Below are 20,487 nucleotides of genomic sequence, written 5' to 3' on the forward strand. Positions count from 1 at the left end.
GTGACAAGGAATCCTTATGTAGTACAGTAGAACCAATGTAAAAGAGGCCAGAGCCCACAGGAAGACAATCAAAAGGGGGCGGGGGGGATGGGCTGGAGAACATCAACAAGCATTTAAATGTACAGGTGATGGGTAAATGAGTTTCATGCAGGCAGGGCCCTGTTATCCCTGGTCTTTCCCAGTGAAATAACAAACAGCTGACTTCTTCCTGTAATGACTCTAATGCACTTTCCAGCTGTGCCAGATGCTGGGCTCCTTTTTCTTCATCGTCTGGTGGTTTTGTGATGTTTAAGAATTTGTTGCTCATTTTAAAAATGATATTAGTCTCTGCTCCAGACTGGCTCACACTTTTACCATAGGAGAGCAATGTTATGGACCCATGCTCTTATACAGAGTTCCTGTGAGGGGGACATTAGTCATGGAAATTTAGCAGATAATTGTGGTCAGCATTGCACCTGGTTCCTCTTCCACCAGGAGACTGGTGAACACCACCACAACTATCCCTCCATTATAGTGGAATGTACTACCACTAGGGGGAGGTAGAACTAAAATAATGTAGGTTCTAGTCTGGGTCTAAAGCAGGGGTAAGCAACTTATGGCACAGGTGCCCAAGGCGGAACATGAGCTGATTTTCAGTGGCACCCACACTGCCCAGGTCCTGGCCACCAGTCTGGGGGACTTTGCATTTTAATTTAATTTTAAATGAAGCTTCTTAAACATTTTAAAAGCCTTATTTATTTTACATATAACAATAGTTTAGTTACATATTATAGACTTGTAGAAAGAGACCTTCTAAAAACGTTAAAATGTATTACTGGCACGTGAAACCTTAAATTAGAGTGAATAAATGAAGATTCGGCACAGCACTTCTGAAAGGTTGCTGACCCCTGGTCTAAAGAGACAAGCAGGCAGGCAATTGGTTGGCTAAACAAGAAACCTTGTTTAGAGGAGAAGGTTTTTGGCTGCCATGTCTGAGCCCAGTGGTAACCAAGTAAGTGGTGGAGCAACTCTCACTGAAGTCAAGGCTATTTGGACTCACTTATGCCAGGACTGAATTTGTGCCACAGTCTGTAAAGTGCATTGGGATGCCATAGGATGAAAGCCTGTGTACATTATGATGATTATGTAATGAATGAATAAGAAATCTCAGTGCAGATGGCATTAGAGCCAGGATTAGAACATTTCCATAAGAGGATGACAGTGTGGTAATGGGGATAAAGCAAAGGGAAGAATTGAGTGTGGTGCCTGGGCTCCAAAGAAAGCCAGCCCAGTAACAACCACTTCTGCAATGGGTCTGGCACTGGGGTCCTAAGGTGACATTTTGGCGCCGATAGACTGATCCAGCCAGGGCTGTTGTGGAGCCAAGCTAAACATTTAACCAATGGCTAATGCCACAACTGGCTCTGTAACTTCATGAGTTTCTGGGAAAGTTGAGTGCTAGGAACTTTGGCTTTTTTATTTGTGTAATAACAACCAAGTCAGCTGTTCAGGATTTCCCTCCTCTTCTCTTCCCCCTCTCCCTCCCCCTCACCATCGATACTCTTTTTCTGGGGTCTCAGAGCACTATTATCCATCATTTAGATAAGCTCTAAGGGTATGTCTACACTACGAAATTAGTTCGATTTAATAGAAGTCGATTTTTAGAAATAAATTTGATAGTTGTTCGTGTGTGTCCCCACTAAGCATATTAAGTCAGCGGTGTGCGTCCACAGTACCGAGGCTAGCGTCAACTTTTGGAGCATTGCACTATGATAGCTATCCCACAGTTCCCGCAGTCTCCGCTCCCCATTGGAATTCTGGGCTGCGCTCCCAATGCCTGATGGGGCAAAAACATTGTCGCACATAGTTCTGGGTACATGTTGTCAGCCGCCCCCCTCCCTCCATGAAAGCAACAGGAAAAAATCATTTCTTGCCTTTTTTCCTGAGTTACCTGTGCAGACGATATACGACGGCAAGCATAAATCCCACTCAGCTCATTGTCACTATACGTCTCCTGGGTGCTACTGACAGACACAGCTGCTCGTTGCCTTTGCAAGTTGGCAAAGACGGTTACCAGTCATACTGTACCATCTGCTGCTTTGCAAGTTGGCAAAGACAGTTACCAGTCATACTGTACTGTCTGCTGCTGTCATGGGTGCTCCTAGCCGACCTCAGTGAGGTCAGTCGGGGCGCTATGAGCATTGTAAACAGCTCGTCATTATCGTGCAGTTTATGCAGAAGCAGAAGCTGAAAAACCAGGTGAGGAGGTGACGGCAGAGCAGTCACAAGAGTGATGAGGACATGGACACAGATTTCTCTCAAAGCGCAATGTGGACATCATGGTGTTAATGGGGCAGGTTCATGCCGTGGAACGCCAATTCTGGGCCCAGGAAACAAGCACAGACTGGTGGGATTGCACAGTGTTGCAGATCTGGGATGATTCCCAGTGGCTGTCAAATTTTTGCATGCATATGGGCACTTTCATGGAACTTTGTGACTTGCTTTCCCCTGCCCTGAACCATAAGAATACCAAGATAAGAGCAGCCCTCACAGTTCACAAGTGAGTGGCGATAGCCCTCTGGAAGCTTGCAATGCCGGACAGCTACCAGTCAGTCAGGAATCAATTTGGAGTGGGCAAATCTACTGTGGGGGTTGCTGTCATGCAAGTAGCCAACACAATCACTGAGCTGCTGCTATCAAAGGTAGTGACTCTGGGAAATGTGCAGGTCATAGTAGATGGCTTTGCTGCAATGAGATTCCCTAATTGTGGTGGGGTGATAGACGAAACCCATATCCCTAGCTTGGGACCAAACCACCAAGGCAGCCAGTACATAAACCACAAGGGGTACTTTTCAATGGTGCTGGAAGCACTGATGGATCACAAGGGACATTTTACCAACATCAATGTGGGATGGCCGGGAAAGGTTCATGACGCTTGTGTCTTTGGGAACTCTGATCTGTTTAAACAGCTGCAGGAAGGGATTTACTTCCCAGACCAGGAAATAATTGTTGAGGATGTTGAAATGCCTATAGTTATCCTGGGTGATCCAGCCTACCCCTTGATGCCATGGCTCATGAAGCTGTACACAGGCACCCTGGACAGTAGTAAGGAGCAGTTCAACTATAGGCTGAGCAAGTGCAGAATGTGCATTTGGATGTTTGAAGGGTCGCTGGCACAGTTTATTGACTCGCTCAGACCTCAGCGAAACCAATATCCCCGTTGTTATTGCTGTTTGCTGTGTGCTCCACAATCTCTGTGAGAGTAAGGGGGGGGATATTTATAGCGGGGTGGGAGGTTGAGGCAAATCGCCTGGCTGCAGCCAGACACCAGGGCGACTAGAAGAGCACATCAGGAAGTGCTGCGCATCAGAGAAGCTTTGAAACCAGTTTCATGACGGCCCGGCTACCGTGTGACAGTTCTATTTGTTTCTCTTTGATGAAAACCTGCCCCCTTAGTTGACTATAATTCCTTGTAAGCCAACCGCCCTCCCCCCTCAATCACAGCTTGGAAATAAAGTCACTATCATTTAAAAACCATGTATTCTTTATTAATTTATAATAAAAATAGGGAGATAACTCACAAGGTAGCCTGGGTGGGGTGTGGGAGGAGGGAAGGAAAAGGCCACTTCAATACTTGTTGAATGATAGCCTTCTGTCCACTGGGGTGGAGTGGTTGGGTGCCCAGAGCTTTCCCCCCCCCCAGCATTCTTGGGCATCTGGGTGAGGAGGCAGCTGTGGAACTTGGGGAGGAGAGAGGGTGGTTAAACAGGGGCTGCAGTGGCAGTCTCTCCAGCTGACATTCCTGAACCTCCACCAGATGCCAGAGTATGTCTGTCTGTTCCCACAGTAGCCCCAGCGTTGCATCCTGCCTCCTCTGATCTTCCTACTGCCACCTCTCCTCATGTTCACTGGCCGCTTTCCTGTCCTGTGCTATTTGTGTCCCTACACACTTCCTGCTGAGCTCTTTCAGTGCGGGACACCTGCATGAGCTCAGAGAACATTTCATCCTGCATGCGTTTTTTTCGCCACCTTATCTGAGATAGCCTTTGGGACAGAGGAGGGAGGCTTGAAACATTTGCAGCTGTGGGAGGAAAAAAAGGGAGAGAAGTATTTAAAAAGATACATTTTACAGAACAATGGGTGTACTTTTCACAGTGAACAACTCTATTCACATTACATAGCACATGTGATTTCGGTACAAGGTCACATTTTGCATCTTATATTGAGTGCCTGCAGCTTTGGGGTTAGAGATCAAACATGCCAGGCAACAGAATTCGGCTTGCAGGTGGCCATGGTAAGCCATAGTCTTCTGGCTTCTGCAACCTTCATAACAGCAGCGCCCTCCTTTCCCATACCAAGCAAAGACCATTGAGTTGTCTATTTAGGGCTGCAGTTTTCGTGTTAACATGCAGCAGCAGCAACCAAACTAATCCCCCTTTCTTTTCTCTGGGATGACCGCTTTAGCCCTCCCTCCACTGCACTGCATGGCTGGTGTCAGGGAAGATCCCAGCTAGGCAAACGCAAACAGCTCAGTGCCAATGCCCCTCCACCCGCCCTCCGCTTGGCTAACTGCGGGGAGGATTTCTTTTCAGCCACAGGCAAACAGCCCAGTAGGAACGGCCACCTATGAATGTCCCCTTAATTAAATCCCCGTATTTCAACCAGGTTACATGAACGATATCACTCTCCTACCATGAAGGACGGAATAAGGCTGCTCTCCCCAGAAACTTCTGCAAACGCTTTTGGAGTACCTCCAGGAGAGCTTCATGGAGATGTCCCTGGAAGATTTCCGCTCCATCCCCAGACACATTAACAGACTTTTCCAGCTGTACTGGCCACGAATGCATCCCAAGTCCTCAGGGCCAATTAATCAAAAAATGCTTGCTTTTGAACCATCTTTTATATTTACAAAGGTACATTCACCAGAGGTCCCTTCTATGGCTTCATGGTCTGGGATACTGCCTTGGGAGGGTTGAGAGGGTATTTCAATCAGGGTGAGAAAAAGATCCTGGCTGTCGAGAAGAATGGTGTGCTATGTGCTCTCCTCAACCTCCTCCTCCTCCTCCTCATCTTCCCTGTCTGCAAAATCCTCAGGTATAGTGACTGAGAGTACCCCGTCATTGGACTCCACGGACAGTGGTAGAGTAGTGGTGGCAGCCCCCACCCCAGAATTGCCTGCAGCTCAGTGTAGAAGTGGCATGTCTGCGGCTCTGTCCCAGAGTATCTGTTTGATTCTTTGGCTTTCTAGTAATAATATAATATATACCTCTCTCACAGAACTGGAAGGGTCATTGAGTCCAGCCCCCTGCTTTCACTAGGCAGGACCAAGTACTGATTTTGCCCCAGATTCCTAAGTGGCCTCCTCAAGGATTGAGCTCATAACCCTGGGTTTAGCAGGCTAATGCTCAAACCACTGAGCTATCCATGCCTGCAATGAATGCTTGTCTCAGCTCCTAAAGTTTCACGCAGCACTGTGTTGAGTTCCTGTTGTGGCCTCTATCCATCATGGCCTGGGAGATTTTTCCAAATGTTTTGGCATTCCGTCTATTGGAACGGAGTTCTGATAGCACAGATTCATCTCCCCATACAGCGATCAGATCCAGTACCTCCCGTACGGTCCATGATGGAGCTCTTTTTCGATTCTCAGACTGCATGGTCATGTGTGCTGATCAGCTCTCCATTCAAAAGTTCACGGAGCTTTTCCTGTCTACCTGGCCAGCGCATCCGAGTTCAGATTGTTGTCCAGAGCAGTCACAATGGTGCACTGTGGGATAGCTCCTGGAGGCCAATATTGTCGAATTGCGTCCACACTAACCATAATTCGAACCGGCAATGTCGATTTCAGCGCTACACCCCTCATCCGGGAGGAGTACAGAAATTGATTTTAAGAGCCCTTTATGTTGACAAAAATGGCTTCATTGTGTGGACGGGTACAGAGTTAATTTGATTTAACTCTGCTAAATTCAACCTAAACTCGTAGTGTAGACCAGGCCTAAGAGTAAACCAAAAGAGATGAATTCCTTAGAAATTAGGATTTCAGATACAGTGTCTGTATCCAGATGGCTACAGTGCATGTTAGATTCTGTATCATTCAGTGTACCTTACGCTGATCAGGAGCAGAAACAGAAGGATAGCTTCCTTACCGGGGGCATGGTGAAAGGCGGGGTAGTGCTGGGACACTTCTGGACTCCAAGAAGGTGGCTTGGAAGCATCACTGCTGCTTCTGCTGCTATTCCAAGTGCTTCTCTGTTGATCTTCCTGGCCATAGTGTCTATCTCTCCCATCACCCCTTGTTGCTCCCAATAGCATCTTTTAATGTTTAAGAACTGTAATAGGTCTGGCCTCCTGCTCACCAGTGGGCTTGAGTTTCGTGCCATGTGGCTATGCTGCTTTCTTTCTATAGCTCCCCGCGGGGGAGTGGACTTCCATATTCCAAGGACAACACCCACTTCACAGCCAAGAGAAACATGGGAGTACAGCCAGAGGGTTGTAGTGGGGTGGGGAATGTATGGGAACTGTGTTCCCGCTGTTTTGACCTCACAGACACACTGTACATGTGAGGTCACACTGCATGCAGGACACCATTTTATACAGAAACGTGTCAGTGGCTCACATGAGCAGGGGCGGGGCTCCTGCACTTGAAAAATCAGGACTGCAGCCCTCTGGTTCTCCCCTATTAGTTTTAAGTGACACATATCCCTGTGACCAAACAGAAGTACTTGGTAGACTAGATTCTATGGTTCTTTGCCAGAGTTAAAGATCAGAGCTCTGGGATTTAGATATTACTCACCTTCTACCAATGGCATATTCAGAGGTGAAAGTAAGCCAATACATGCCAATACGGAGGACCGGTAAGAACAGGAGACTGCCTGAAGGAGGGAGAAGCCTTCCCCTTGCATAAGAATAGTTTAAACTCAGCTGTTCCCTGAGTGGTTCAGCCCTCGGGGTTAGGAGTGGTTTCTGGCATCCTTGTTAATTTCACTCATAGTAGCTGGGGGGAGTGGGGAGGGTGTGTTTGACCATGGCAGGGGCAGTCCTTGTCTGCCCCCGGGATGAGGGGATCTTTTCTCCAGTACCAATATACACAACAAATACAAGCATATGGCTGCACAGCTTAAATCCAGAGCTAATAAAAGCAGGTGGAAGGGGAAAACTCACTGTCACATTGGTTTCTCATCTCCTCTTTCCCCCTCCTCCAGCCAGGCTGCAGACAAGGCTCTGCATTCCTCTTCCCCCATGCCCTCCAGCAGGGGTTCTCCTCTAGGCTCTAGCTTGCAGGGTTAGAAGCCATTTCTGGCATCCTTGTTAATTTCACTCCCAGTTGTTGTTAGTGTGGTGGGGAGGGTGTGTGTGATCATGGCAGGGGCAGTTATTTTCTGCCCCTGGGATGAGGGGAACTCCTATACACAAAAAACACAATCAAAATCAGGAACCATTTCTAAGTTCAAATCTATCCCATTCCCTCTCCAGCAGAGCATCATGGTTGTGTTGTCCAGACTGCTTGCAGATCCTCTTTGAAATGTTACTGAACCGTGCAGGGAACAGTTGAGATTAAACTGTTCTTATGCAGGAGGCAGGCTTCTCCCTCCCTCAGCCAGTCTCCCTGCTCCCTGCTGCAAGCTAGAGAGAAGCCCCTGCAGCTGCTGCTCATTGCCAGGCAGGGAGAAAGCATGGAGCCTAGTGTCCGCAGCCTGGTTGAAGGAGGAGGGAAAACACGGAGAAAAATATGACAGTGAGTTTTCACTTTTTCAGGCTTATTCCAATAGTAAAGTTTTATTACAGACAGTACTGGTAGTAGTAATAGTAGCTTTATTTTCTCTATCTATGTCATGCAGTGGAAGGCATCCATGAAGTACATAGGAGAGATGGGTTGCTTGCAATTGGACCATATGGGTAAGAAATGTAAATTACTTTCACCCCTGCCCAAACCCCAGGGCTCCCAGCTGCCTCTGCAGCTGGTAGCTCCAGGGGTGATTTAAAGGGTCCAGCTCCTAGCTTCAGCCGAATCCCCGAGCCCTTTAAATCCTGATTTAAAAGCCTGGGGATGTAAAGGACCCACCTCTTCCGACAGAGGCCACGCCTCTTCCGATTGAGGCCCTTCCCCCTCTGCAGGACTCTGGAGTACTAGCAAGTCCTTTAAGTTACTTTCACCCCTGGGCATTAAACTACTGAGCCCCATAGTTTAGCTCAAGAAGAATGAGCTCTAGTGCCTCAGAGTAAACGAACACGTGTCTGTGTCTCTATAGGTTTAGGATGGTAAACCACAAAGTTTTGGCCTTTCTAAAGGCAGCATACTTAATAATCTGTAATTTCCTAGTCCCTAATAACCCTCCCTACTGAACAGCCGCCCTCTTATAAGAACTTTTTCCCTAGCATGCCTTTCTGGTGTTGACTCTTTATATTTGGCAAAGGCACACAGCTGTAGGCTTCCAGTAACACTTAAATCTAACTACTGCCTGCTGTATCTCCTTCTCTCCCAGCTGCTAAGAATTTTTAACTCCTGTTATGTTTTTCCTTTTTTATTCTTGGGTTCATGGGACCTTCTCATAAGAAGAGTTGATATTTTATAGAGCAACTTTCATCCTAAAGTTTTTTATAAATGATGTATAACAAAACAATATTGCCTAGTGTTGAAATGCAGTCATTGCTGGGGTGAGCTGGCAGCTATTGGACAGCTCATGTCAAAAGTCCCCTACCATTCAGGAGAGAAAATGAAGAAAAACACTGTATCCAATCTAAATGTGTGGCTGACACTGCCAGCAGCACCGAACGGTTGGTGGAAGAACTAGTTTTGCCCTACTTCTGTCCTTATCCCACGATGGCATCAGGATTCTAGGCCTGTGTAGTCACAATGACCTCCCTCTGCAAGAACATCCTGTGGGTTAGAACCTTCCTTGGGATTTCTTAGGAGTGGTCCTGTAAGAAGGCCTCAGTGTCCCTTAGGAAGAAGAGACTGAGTAGAAGTGTGTGTGGGGGCAACAGTAATAGGTGAGAGGGGGCTAGCTGAGTCCCCTGCTGATCCATAACTTTCCTAGCAGCTCTCTTCTGAGAAGACCAAGCAGCACCAGGGGATGATGCCTTCACAACCCTGATGAGGCAGTAGTTCTGGATTCTTTGTGCTGTTTTTTAAGGTTGGAGGAGGGGTAATTAAGTTATGGGTTTAGGTAAAGAACCAGCTCTGGAGACCCCTTCAGATCACTGGGACATTAGAATGTCATAGTTAATTGGACTCTTTTTTTGCCTCGTGGGTACTAGGACCCACCCCTGTCCCAGTGGACAGAAGGAGAGAATGAGGGAGAACACTTCTTGATCCACTGGCTTCCCAGCCCCACATGGAGCTCAGGAGAGGGCTAACTGATGTGCTAAAAATGCTGATGGGTAGAGCCTTGTCTATGCTATAGCCTCTACTGGAACTGAGACCCCTAGCAACTGTTTTGATGAAGTTCTGTTGCTTATGTGGGCCTTTCACATGGCAATAGGGGAAAACTATTGAAAGAAATAGGAGAAAATGACTGTAAACCTACATTTTAATGAATTACATTTGAAGTTGATAATGTCCCCTTTTAAAATATATTATAATTCCTTACATTACTAAAGTGAGGAAGTTTAACATTCTAGTAATTATTCATTCTCTGTTTATGCTCCTTGGTTATTGTTTGCTCTTTCTTCAGTTTGGGCAATATAGATAATCGGTTTCACTTCTGTTTATTAAAGATGGTTTAATTTACTGCCAACTACTGACTAGTGCAATGATGCAATATTTGGGTTGCAAATGCTGCAGGGGAATGTTAATTTGTGTTAACAACAAAATTCTTTCCACTGGTATTTAAAAATAATCCTGGACACTTCAAGTTGTCTAAGTGTTGTAAATGCTTTGTTGTTTTCGCAAAACCTAAATTTATTTTTGTGTTTTGTAAACAGCCATAATTGCTCTTCGTGCCAGATCTGATCATCAGTTTACACGCCAAGGGCAAGTTTTTCAAGCTGGCCAGGTTTGCAGCTCCATATTGTGACTGCCACCATTGGTTCCTGTTGATTTAAATGAAAATCTTTTGCTACAGATCTTTATCTCTTAAGTAGCTCTAAATTTTGATTCCCTCCAGATTTGCATGAAGCAGAGAATGGGATCAGTTACTAGCCAGTGGAATAAGGAACAGGATTCTCTACAACCCCTTGTACAATATTTTAAGCCTGTGAAAAGTGAGATAAAAGGAGACCATGGGTGTAAGTAGAGAATTCTGATGTTAACAATGTTTTACACTCAGCATGCACAGGGATAAATTCCCTTACAAAGTGCAAGATGGTGGAGAAGGTAACAATTTAATCATGTGGGTGAGAGGGTGATAAATGTCATCTGTTGGGTGAGTGGAAAAGAGTGAGTGGAGCCAAAGTACTACAGCATCTGCCAGTAGAGCATTGAACTCTTGCATTTGCGTTGTTGGTGAAGGGATTTATCATTGCTGATCAAGTTTGTAGTTATATACTTTTGAAGTATTTTCTGAATAGTGATTTTGTTTGTTTGTTTACAGTGGTTGCCTTCTCTGTCTTCTATATAGTCTAACAGTGCAGGCCTCTGATTCTAAGTGCCCCGAACAGATAGCCCTTTACTCTATTAGGAAGTCATATCACTTCTTTGCATACAATGCCAATATACTGTTGTTGACTGCAGGGCCAGCCCCAGGCACCAGTGCAGCAAGCAGGTGCTTGGGGTGGCCAATGGAGAGGGGAGGGACGTCCGGCTCTTCGGCAGCGGGTCCCTCTCTCCTTCTCGGAGGGAATGACCTGCTGCCGAATTTCCGCCGAAGAACGATGTGGCAGCGGTAGAGCTGCTGCCAAAGTGCCGCCCATCGCAGCTTCTTCTTATTCCCACCGCTTGGGATGGCAAAAACGCTAGAACTGGCGCTGGTTGACTGCAATCCATTCTAGATCCCATTGTGTTGCTTCTGTAGTGATACAGTCAGAGGAAGAGCATTTCAGTTAATATCTATATTCCTTCCCTTCACTCACTTGAACATTCTAGAATAATAGCTTATAACAGGGGTTGGCAACCTCTGGCATGTGGCTTGCCAGGGTAAGCACCCTGGCGGACCAGGCCAGTTTGTTTACCTGCCGCATCCACAGGTTTGGCCCATCACAGCTCCCTCTGGCTGCGGTTCACCACTCTAGGTCAATGGGGGCGGCGGGAAGCCATGGCCAGCACATCCCTCGGCTGGTGCCACTTCCCGCAGCCCCCGTTAGCCTGGAGCAGTAAACCATGGCCAGTGGGAGCTGCGATTGGCTGAACCTGCAGACGCAGCAGGTAAACAAACTGGCCCTACCCACCAGAGTGTGCCAGAGGTTGCCAATCCCTGCCTTATAACAATTCTTGTGACCTCTAGAGCAGCTCTAAAAAGCATTTAAAATCTGAATGCCTATCTTGTCTCTTCTCTCCTGAACTTAAAAGCTTACATTTCTGACCAGTTTTGATAAAGTCAGATTGTGCCCAGGCTGAGATTATATCTACCAAATGTTAGATTTAAGTAAATTCTTAAAAATAAGCTGTGAAGTCCTGAAAACCAGAGTGGAACTTACAATACTCTTGCTTAACATCACATCCCCAAATCTGTTTGTACATTCTAACTTCACACCGTCAGTAAACACATATGGGAACATAGTGTGTGTTCTTTATTTTTAAATACAGATAGGAGACAATAGAGTCCAGTAAAGACCAGACATGCTAGCATCCCAATGTGGATGACTCTGTGATGGATGTGGTGCAGCATGCTCCAAGGTACACATAGTTAAAGGTGCCCTATCAGGGTGAATCTGGTCCAAAATTTAATTTTATAAAAATAAACTGGGCACGGAACCCAAGGCCAATAGAAATGATGCTGTGGTTATTTTTTTATTTTATTTTTTAGCGTTCAGTGGAAACAGTCTTTAAAAAAACAAACACTGACATTTCCCTAGTTTGTTAGCAATCTAAATACGACAGACTTGTTCTGGTGCATGGGAACCTAAAAACGAAAAAGAACAGAAACTAAGTATAAGGCAAGTAGTGAGCTGAGACTTTCCTTTTCTGATAAATCAGAGGTGGGTAAACTGTGGCCTGCGAGCCACATCCGGCCCGTGGGACCATCCTGCCCAGCCCTTGAGCTCCCAGCCGGGGAGGCTAGCTCCCGGCCCCTCCCCTGTAGCCACGCTGCCATGTGAGCAGTGCTCTGGATGGTGGGGTTGCGCACTCCTGCCGAGCAGCGTGGTGGTGTGTCTGATCCGGCCGGCTGGCATGGCTGCCAGACATGCTGCTCTGAGTGGCATGGTAAGGGGGCTGGGGTCAAGGGGGTTGGATAAGAGGCAGTGGGCCCAGGGGGGCAGTCAGGGGACAGGGAGAAGCGGGTTGGATGAGGCAGAGGTTCTGGGGGGCTGTCGGGGGATATGGGGGTTAGATGTGTGGGAGTCCCGGGGGGCCTGTCAGGGGGCAGGGGTGTGGATGGGGTCAGAGCAGTCAGAGGACTGGGAGCAGGGGGGTTGGATAGGGGATGGGGCCCCGGGGGCAGTTGGGGCAGGGGTCCTGGGAGGGGGCGGTTAAGGGACAAGGAACAGGAGGGGATTGGATGGGTCAGGAGTTCTGAGGGGGGCAGTCAGGGGGTGGGAAGTGCGAGGGGTCAGAGGCCAGGCTGTTTGCAGAGGCACAGCCTTCCGTATCCAGCCCTCCATACAATTTTGCAACCCCAGTGTGGCCCTCGGATCAAAAAGTTTGCCCACCCCGTGCTAAACTCTGTTTTATTGTTACTTCATCCTTCTAACCCCTCCCCCCCACACACACACCCCGACTTGTTTGTTTCATCCACTTGTTGTATCTTGTCTGACACCTCGGCCAGGTCTACACTAGAAACGTTTTGCCAGTCTAGCTATACCAGCAAGCCTGCTTCATGTAGACGTAGCTTATACAGTTAAAACATGCTTTTGCTGGTGTCGTTTATACCACTTTGGCGAGTGAAATAAGTTGTACCAGCAAAGTAAGTTTTTTTTGCTAGTATAGCTGTGTCTACACTAGACCTTCTGCTGATAGAGAAATGGGGGAGGAGAAACCTGCACCCCCTAAGTGACATTACTATACTGGCCAAAGTCTCTAATGTAGACTGGACCCTAAGCTTTGTCTTCACTAGAGATTTAACTCTTGGTGAATCATGAAGCTCTTTTGGAAAGAGCAGTCTTTTTTTTATTATGATATCCGTACAATACCCAACGCAATGGGGCCGTGATCTTTGAGTGGGCTCTTAGGTGCTACTGCCATAGGAATAATATAAACAAAATGAAACTAATTTGTCTGTGTCCATTGTTTAAGATGAGTGAAGTGCAAAAGATGTTTTTTCTGAAAAAAAGTATACATGGTGAAAAGTAAATTACTTTTAAAAATTGGTTTCTATTACTAAAAGTGCCCACTAACAACTTAGTATAAAAGTATAGGCGCAATATGTTGACTATTACGCTATTAATTCAAGTTAAACAAGTAACTAGTGAAGCTCACCAATGCTGCCATCTGCAGGACATTACTTTCTACTGCAGAAGACGAGAGGTTTCATGCTGTTGCATCATCCTAAAATTAACTTAATTTCCTATATAGATTAACAAAAATTCAGTTTTCCATCTGATGTATAGTATAGATAACACAATGAAGGGCATATTATAAATATCTAATGTGCTGGCCCTGTGCTTGTGGTTATATAAGACAACACTATGAATATAGGACGTGCCCCAAGACCATGCATCTCTGTGTGTAATTATAGATAAAATACTGTGTCTTCAACTTTTTATATCGTCTTCAATTTTTAAATTTTCATCTCTGCCACTCTACATACTTCCTCTTAAGCCACACACTCCCTTCTGTATCTAGGGTTGCTAACTCTCCAAAATTGTCCTGGAGTCTCCAGAAATTAAAAATTAATATTTAATCAAAGATTCTGTCATGTGATAAAATCGCCACAAATATATCCAACCAAAATTGGCAACCCTAGTTGCATCCACCATGAACACACAGTGTAAACTCTGTAAGAACCCTCAAAACACTAAACAGGCAGATAGCAGGGATAGTGTTGATATTATAACAATCAGTTTGGGCAAGCACCATATTGATATTCAAACATGTATGGCATTCAGAGCGAAAGAAGAGTGAATTTCCCACTGTATACAAGAAAAATTTCCATCTTGTCAGAACAGAGCAATATTTTCCAGGCATCTTAATGCCCAAAAGAGTCATATTAATAATTGGCTCTATATGACACTACCCCAAGTTACAACATTCTTTATCTTGAATGGCACTCAGAAGTGAGAGGTACTTTCCTATTGTGGAAAATGTCAAAGAAATGTCTTTAGTCAGGGGCTTTGTCTGTAATCCAATCACAGGAACAGGTTACAGCTCAGCTGTCCCTGCCACTGTTACTACAACTTCTTAGTCCTGTGGTAAGTGGGTCCCCTAACCCAGTGATGATTGTAATGAAGGTGGAGTCTTATTGTGGCTTATTTCAGTGTGTGCGGCCACCACAGCACCACTAAGAGGCCATTGCTTTTTGAAATGTTTGCTTCATAAAGCCGAACAAGCACTAAAAATGAATTCTGATGCTAAGAAGGCTTTGTGGGCCCTGGCTTACCTAAGTTGAACTTGCCCACGTATACCACACCACACTGCCTCCCTCTCAGTCAGTGTGAATCCAGGTTCACCTCGTACTCTAGCAATGAGTGTGCGCTGTTTTGCTACGGAGAAACTGCTGCCTGGAGTTTGTCTCTGTGTCTAGCGTGTCTGCCACGACTGCACAAAAGATAAATGAATCCATCACCCATAGGAAACATACAGGGAACAGTGGAAAAAGACACAAGGTTTCTTAATTCCTTCATGTGGTGAACTGAATGTCCTGGTGCAAAATCCATTTCCAACAATGGTCTGAGGGGGAAGGGTGAGTGCTAAATTATTATTATTATTATATATTATTATGTAGTGATTTATATAGTGCTTTTCACTGCATCAAACTACTCTAAAGAAGGAGACAGGGTTACCTGTGTTGTTGACTTCTCAAAAGAATCCTCCTCCTACTGCTACCATACATAGGATCAACCAACTAATGGCGTGGAATGAAACTGGATCTGCAGTAACATTGCAGTTTTTGATATCTACTCAGAGGTCCCTCACCAAAGGCTCTTAAGCAAATTAAGCAGTCAAGGGATAAGAGGAAAGGTCCTCTCATGAAACAGCAGCTGGTTACAAAATAGGAAACAAAGGGTAAAAATAAATTGTCAGTTTCCACAGTGGAGAGAGGTAAATAGTAGGTTCCTCCAAGGATCAGTACTGGAACCAGTGCTGTTCAACATCTCCATAAATTATTTAGAAAAAGGAGTGAACAGTGAGGTAGCAAAAGTTTCAGACAACACAAAATTATTCAAGATAATTAAGGCCAAAGCTGACTGTGAAGAATTGCAAAGGGACCTTCCTAGAGTGGGTGATAAAATGGCGGATGCAATTCAATGTTGATTAATGCAAAGTAATACAGATTGAAAAAAATATCCATAGAAAATGAAAGGATCTAAATTAGCTGTTACTATTCAAGAAAGAGATCTGGGAGACATCCATGGATAGTTCTCTGAAAACATCTGCTCAATGTGCAGTGGCAGTCAACAAAGCTAACAGCATGTTGGGAACCATTAGGAAAGGGAAAGATAATTAGACAATATAATAGCGCCACTATATAAATCCACTGTATATCCCCACACATTGAACACTGCCTGCAGTTCTGTTTGCCCCATCTCAAAACAGATACATTAGAATTGGAAAAGATGTAGAGAAAGGCAACACAAATTATATGGATTAAGGAACAGCTTTCATAAGAAGAGAGATTAAAAAGACTGGAACTGTTCCGCTTTGTAAAGAGACAACTGAGGGGGGGATATGATAAAGGTCTAGAAAAATCATGAATAGTATGGAGACAGTGAACAGGGAAATGTTATGTATTCCTTCATGTAATACAAGAACTACTGAAATTCATAGGCAACAGATTTAAAATAAAACAAAAGGAGCTACTTTTTCAAACGATGCACAATCAATCTGTGGAACTCATTGCCCGAGTATTTTGTGAAGACCTAAAGTATAACTAGGTTCAAAAAAGAACTAGATAAATTCTTGGGGGATAGGTCCATCAACAGCTAGTAACCAACACGGTCAGGGACAGAACCCCATACTCCAGGTGTCCCTAAATCTCCAATTGCCAAAAGCTAGGACTGCATGACTGAGGATGGCTTACTAGAAGTTGCCCCATTCTGTTCATTTACTCTGAAGCATCTGGCACTGGCCAGCATCGGAGACAGGATACCTGACTAGATGGACCATTGGTCTGACCCAGTATGGCCATTCTTATATTCTTATGCTCAGCGGTAAAGCCAGTACCATAAATCGTGGCACTGCTGTTAGTTTTCAGATATTTGATATCTCAACAACAGCTCTTGGCTGTTTAATAATTCATTCAGAGTTGGAGGAGAAGGAGGAGTAGGATCTAAGGCTGCCTTTTTTTCTTAGGTTTAATCAATGAGGCTAGGCCCTTCTTCAAGGGATTCTCCTTTGATGGACAGCACTCAGGGCTAGCTATAGTGTATAGTGGCAGTGCAGTGTTAACCAGCAGCTGTGAGCCACCCCTGAGATGGCTGCTTTTCAGGAATGGATGCACATTTCACAAAGGCCCAAATCCTGAAAAGTGTTTAAGCACATAGCTCCCATTGATTTCAATGGGAGTTAGGAGCCTAAATACCTTTGAGGATCTGAGCCAAAGTGCTTTAAAATTCTGCAAACAGCGCGGGTGTGTTTCTCTCACACCACCTCAGGCCTGGTCAATAAACTTGAGAACTATGTGGAGTCCACGTAATAGAAATTTTAGTGCGTGAGCAGGAGGGGGAATGGAGTTTTACTCTACTTGCTTGCTTATGATTTTGTCTTTGCCTTTCTGTTTGCCATTTTTCTATTTGTATTTTTGAATATTTGTATTCTTACACCAAAAGAGTGACTTGATTTGTAGTCAATATTGCTTGCAGTGATGAAGTGCAATGAAAGCCATGCCCAGCAACACTGACCTTCACACAAAACAGATGACAGTGTGGTCCAACATGCAGAGCCCTGGATTGGGAGTCAAGAGAGCAGTGTTCTGTTTCCACTCTGCCACTGACTTTATTGTGTAACCTCAGGCAAACCACATAACCTTTCTGGATTGGTTTCCTCATCTGTAAAAGGGGAATAATATGGCACTGTGAGGACTATAGTGGAAAAGTTCTACGCAAGAGCCAAGAATGCGTATTGTATAGACAACTATGCATAGACCACCATGACCAATGTATGAACGTGAAGCTCCCTGAACGTGCCATGCACAAAAATGCCCTCACTGCTGCTCTGTTTGTAGTAGCAGGTAATTTAGAGGCAACTCAAAAGAAGTGAGGAGTCCAAGACTCTCCACCAAAACACTCCATTGAACTATTGTTATGGGTTGTTAGAACTTTCTGTGTGTGCCACATGTCCCTTGTTCAGTTAGTGTCAGCTCCTCTATTCCAGCAGGAGCATTTGGGAAAGAGAGTACTTTACCCTCATGACCTCACTTAATCCATAAAACACTTATGTATACTTCATAAGGAGATTAATGGGACATTCTTCATCACTCTTTTATATCAGTTTTCCTTTTCTAGTTACCTGCCTTCTTCTCCTTAAACTAACTTATTTCAGGAAGTCTAGGTCCCACAGTACTTAAATCTCTTCATTCACAATGTCTCCTTCCTTCCCTGTATTTGAACTATTGGTCTGTGTCTCCTGTTTGCCAGTGTTAGACTAGAAGCTCTTTGCAGAAGGGATAGTACTGTTTTGTGAAATTCTGAATACTGGAGTAAACCTGGTCTATCATGGAATGTTTTATCCGTTACACAGGTATAACTCACAGACCTGCATACACTTATTATGGTATAAACTTGGGGTTGTTTTTGATTGGTTGATTTAGCTTAAATCTCTTCCCAAGCAACATAAACTAAACCAAAAAAAGCTGCTCAGACCGGAATGAGTGTCCACGTGGCAGAGAATACCGGTATAACTATATCAGAATCAAGAAAATGAGAGAGTATTCTAGAAATGACACACAGTGTCCCTGCCCAGGTGTTGGGCAGATGCTACCAAAAATACAAAATTTCCAATATCTGTCTGCTTGAATCTGGGGAAATGGAGGACAAAATTCGAGCTAGGATAATAAATGCCTGGCTCAAATGGAGAGAGGAGTGGTGTAGTATGTGAGAGGAAGGCACCAGGAAGATTAAAACGGATGATCTTGCTCTCTAAAATGGTGGTCTGTCCAATTTTATTATATGGTGCCGAGGTACTGAGCAACAAAGAAGAACCATGAGCAAATGATCTGCTCCACAGAAATACGAATGTTGAGATGTGTGTGAGGTAATCAAGCAAGATGATCTGAGGAATATGTATGTTAGAGACCTACTTAAAGTAACTCCCATAAACAAAAAAATGAGGCAGTATGGGTTCAGATGGCTTGGTCATGTAAAGCGCAATCCTGCCAACTACATGGGTAAGACAATCCAACCGATCAAAACTGAAGGAAAAAGGCAGAGGTGCTATGCCAAGAAGAAGTGATGGGATGTCATAAAAAAAGATGTGTGAGAAGGTGGCATTAAACAGCACTTTGATGAGCGAGGACTCACAGAGCAGACCCCATGTGATGGGACGAATGCAGTGAAGAAGAACTATATCAGTTTAAATTCATGCCTTCGCTTATACCGACGAAAACTTTCCCATATAGACACAGCTTGACTTGCTGAGAGGCTTGGGGTAAGTGAGTGAATCCCTCTGGGACAAATGCTACTGTTACCCTCCCTCCCCCACAAACCCAGTGAGCCTGTAGGGATGTAAACAAAGGCAGGATTTGGCTCACTCTCTGCTGTCCTATGTCTAAAGTGGGGATAATGGTGCCCACTTCACAAGTGTCATGTGGCTTAATTAATGTTTGTGCTGCAATTTGTAGTGTTTAGCATTAAGTATTAGCATATTTTTTAATTCCTGTAGAGGCGAGAAGTACCAACCAAACATCAGGGACTCAGTTGTGTTAGGCACTGTAGAGACAGTGTTCACATTCTAAATAGACCCATTGGACAAAGGAAGAGAGAGAAGGTGTGGACGAGGGGGTGCCGGGCTCAACCCTCCCTGGGGAGGGGGGGAGCCACACCGGCCTCGTCTCGTCGTCCGAGGGCCTCTGCCCTCGGGATCACAGTCCATTCCAGCGGTTTGGGCCCTGTGTGCGGGACCGAACAGCTACACAGTTAAATAATAGGGGGCCCACCTTTGGGTCAGGCAGGGCACCAACAAACACAGCAGTAGTTTATCGGCTCTGGCCCTTTGAGGCAGGGCAAAGCAGTGGCACTAGGCGGGAAGAGGGGGAGTCTGCCATCCAGTTACGGGTGGCAGGGGGAACGCAGGCCCACCCACTCCTCTGCGTTCCAGCCCGGGGCCCTGGTAGCAGCCGTCACCGCTACAGGTGGTCAATGGGGATCACTGATATAGGCACAGGGCCTTCTGCAGCCTGACTGTAGTCAGCTGCCTCCGGGCTACTTCCAGCCTCCCCCCTGGTTCCTACCTGGTCCGCTGGGGCATCCAGCACCATGCGTTCTTCCCAGTCAGGGCAGGGCGGTAGGTCTGGGAATACCTCTGGGACGGCGGGCCAGGTCTGGTCTGGTGGCTCCTCGGGGCCGTAGTAGGGACGGGGTAGTTCGGACTGCTCCTCGTCATAGCAACTGCTGGGTAGCTCTGGCCGCTCCTCGTCATAGCAACTGCGGGGTAGCTCCGGCAGCTCCTCGTCGTACCGGCCTCGGGCCTCAGCAGCTTCCCAGTGATGAGGGTCAGCGGGCACGTCTGCTCCTGCCAGCGCCCGAGCCCTGACTGAGGGCTGGGGCCCGGCTTTTATCCTTCCAGGTCACCGCCTGACCCTTTGAGAGGCGGGACTTCCTCCCAGCAGTTCCGCCCCGGGGGGTGATTGATGGGGCTCAACCCTCCCAGGGGAGGAGGGGAGCCACACCGCCTCGCTACAGAAGGATATAACATGCAAACAGAAGATTGGGGAGTGAAAGATTAAGTGATTTGCCCAAGGTCATCACAGATTAAAACTATAGCAGAACTGTGAATTGAACCAATATCGTATGAGCCCTTGGCTGGTTCCCTAACCACAAATCCAGCCTTTTCTTCCTATCCTGACTATAACGTGTTCTAAATCCAGTTGTTCCTCCCAGAGCATCTCAAAGGCCTGGCTAGTCTTGGCAGTATGTAGCTTGTATGTGCATTATTGCTGGCCTACCTGTGTGTTGGAGGAGGAGCAGGAGCCCCATGTTCAGAGGAACCAGCACTTCCTTGTGTCATCTCAAACATGTTACAGATTATTTGTAAACTTGTTTTCTTCTGAAAACAGAGTCAGATAGATAGCTTTCTAAATTTGCTTGATTTGTAATTGCTTT

This window comes from Gopherus evgoodei, chromosome 4 (assembly GCF_007399415.2).
Source record: "Gopherus evgoodei ecotype Sinaloan lineage chromosome 4, rGopEvg1_v1.p, whole genome shotgun sequence".
In the NCBI taxonomy this organism is placed as follows: Eukaryota; Metazoa; Chordata; order Testudines; family Testudinidae; genus Gopherus; species Gopherus evgoodei.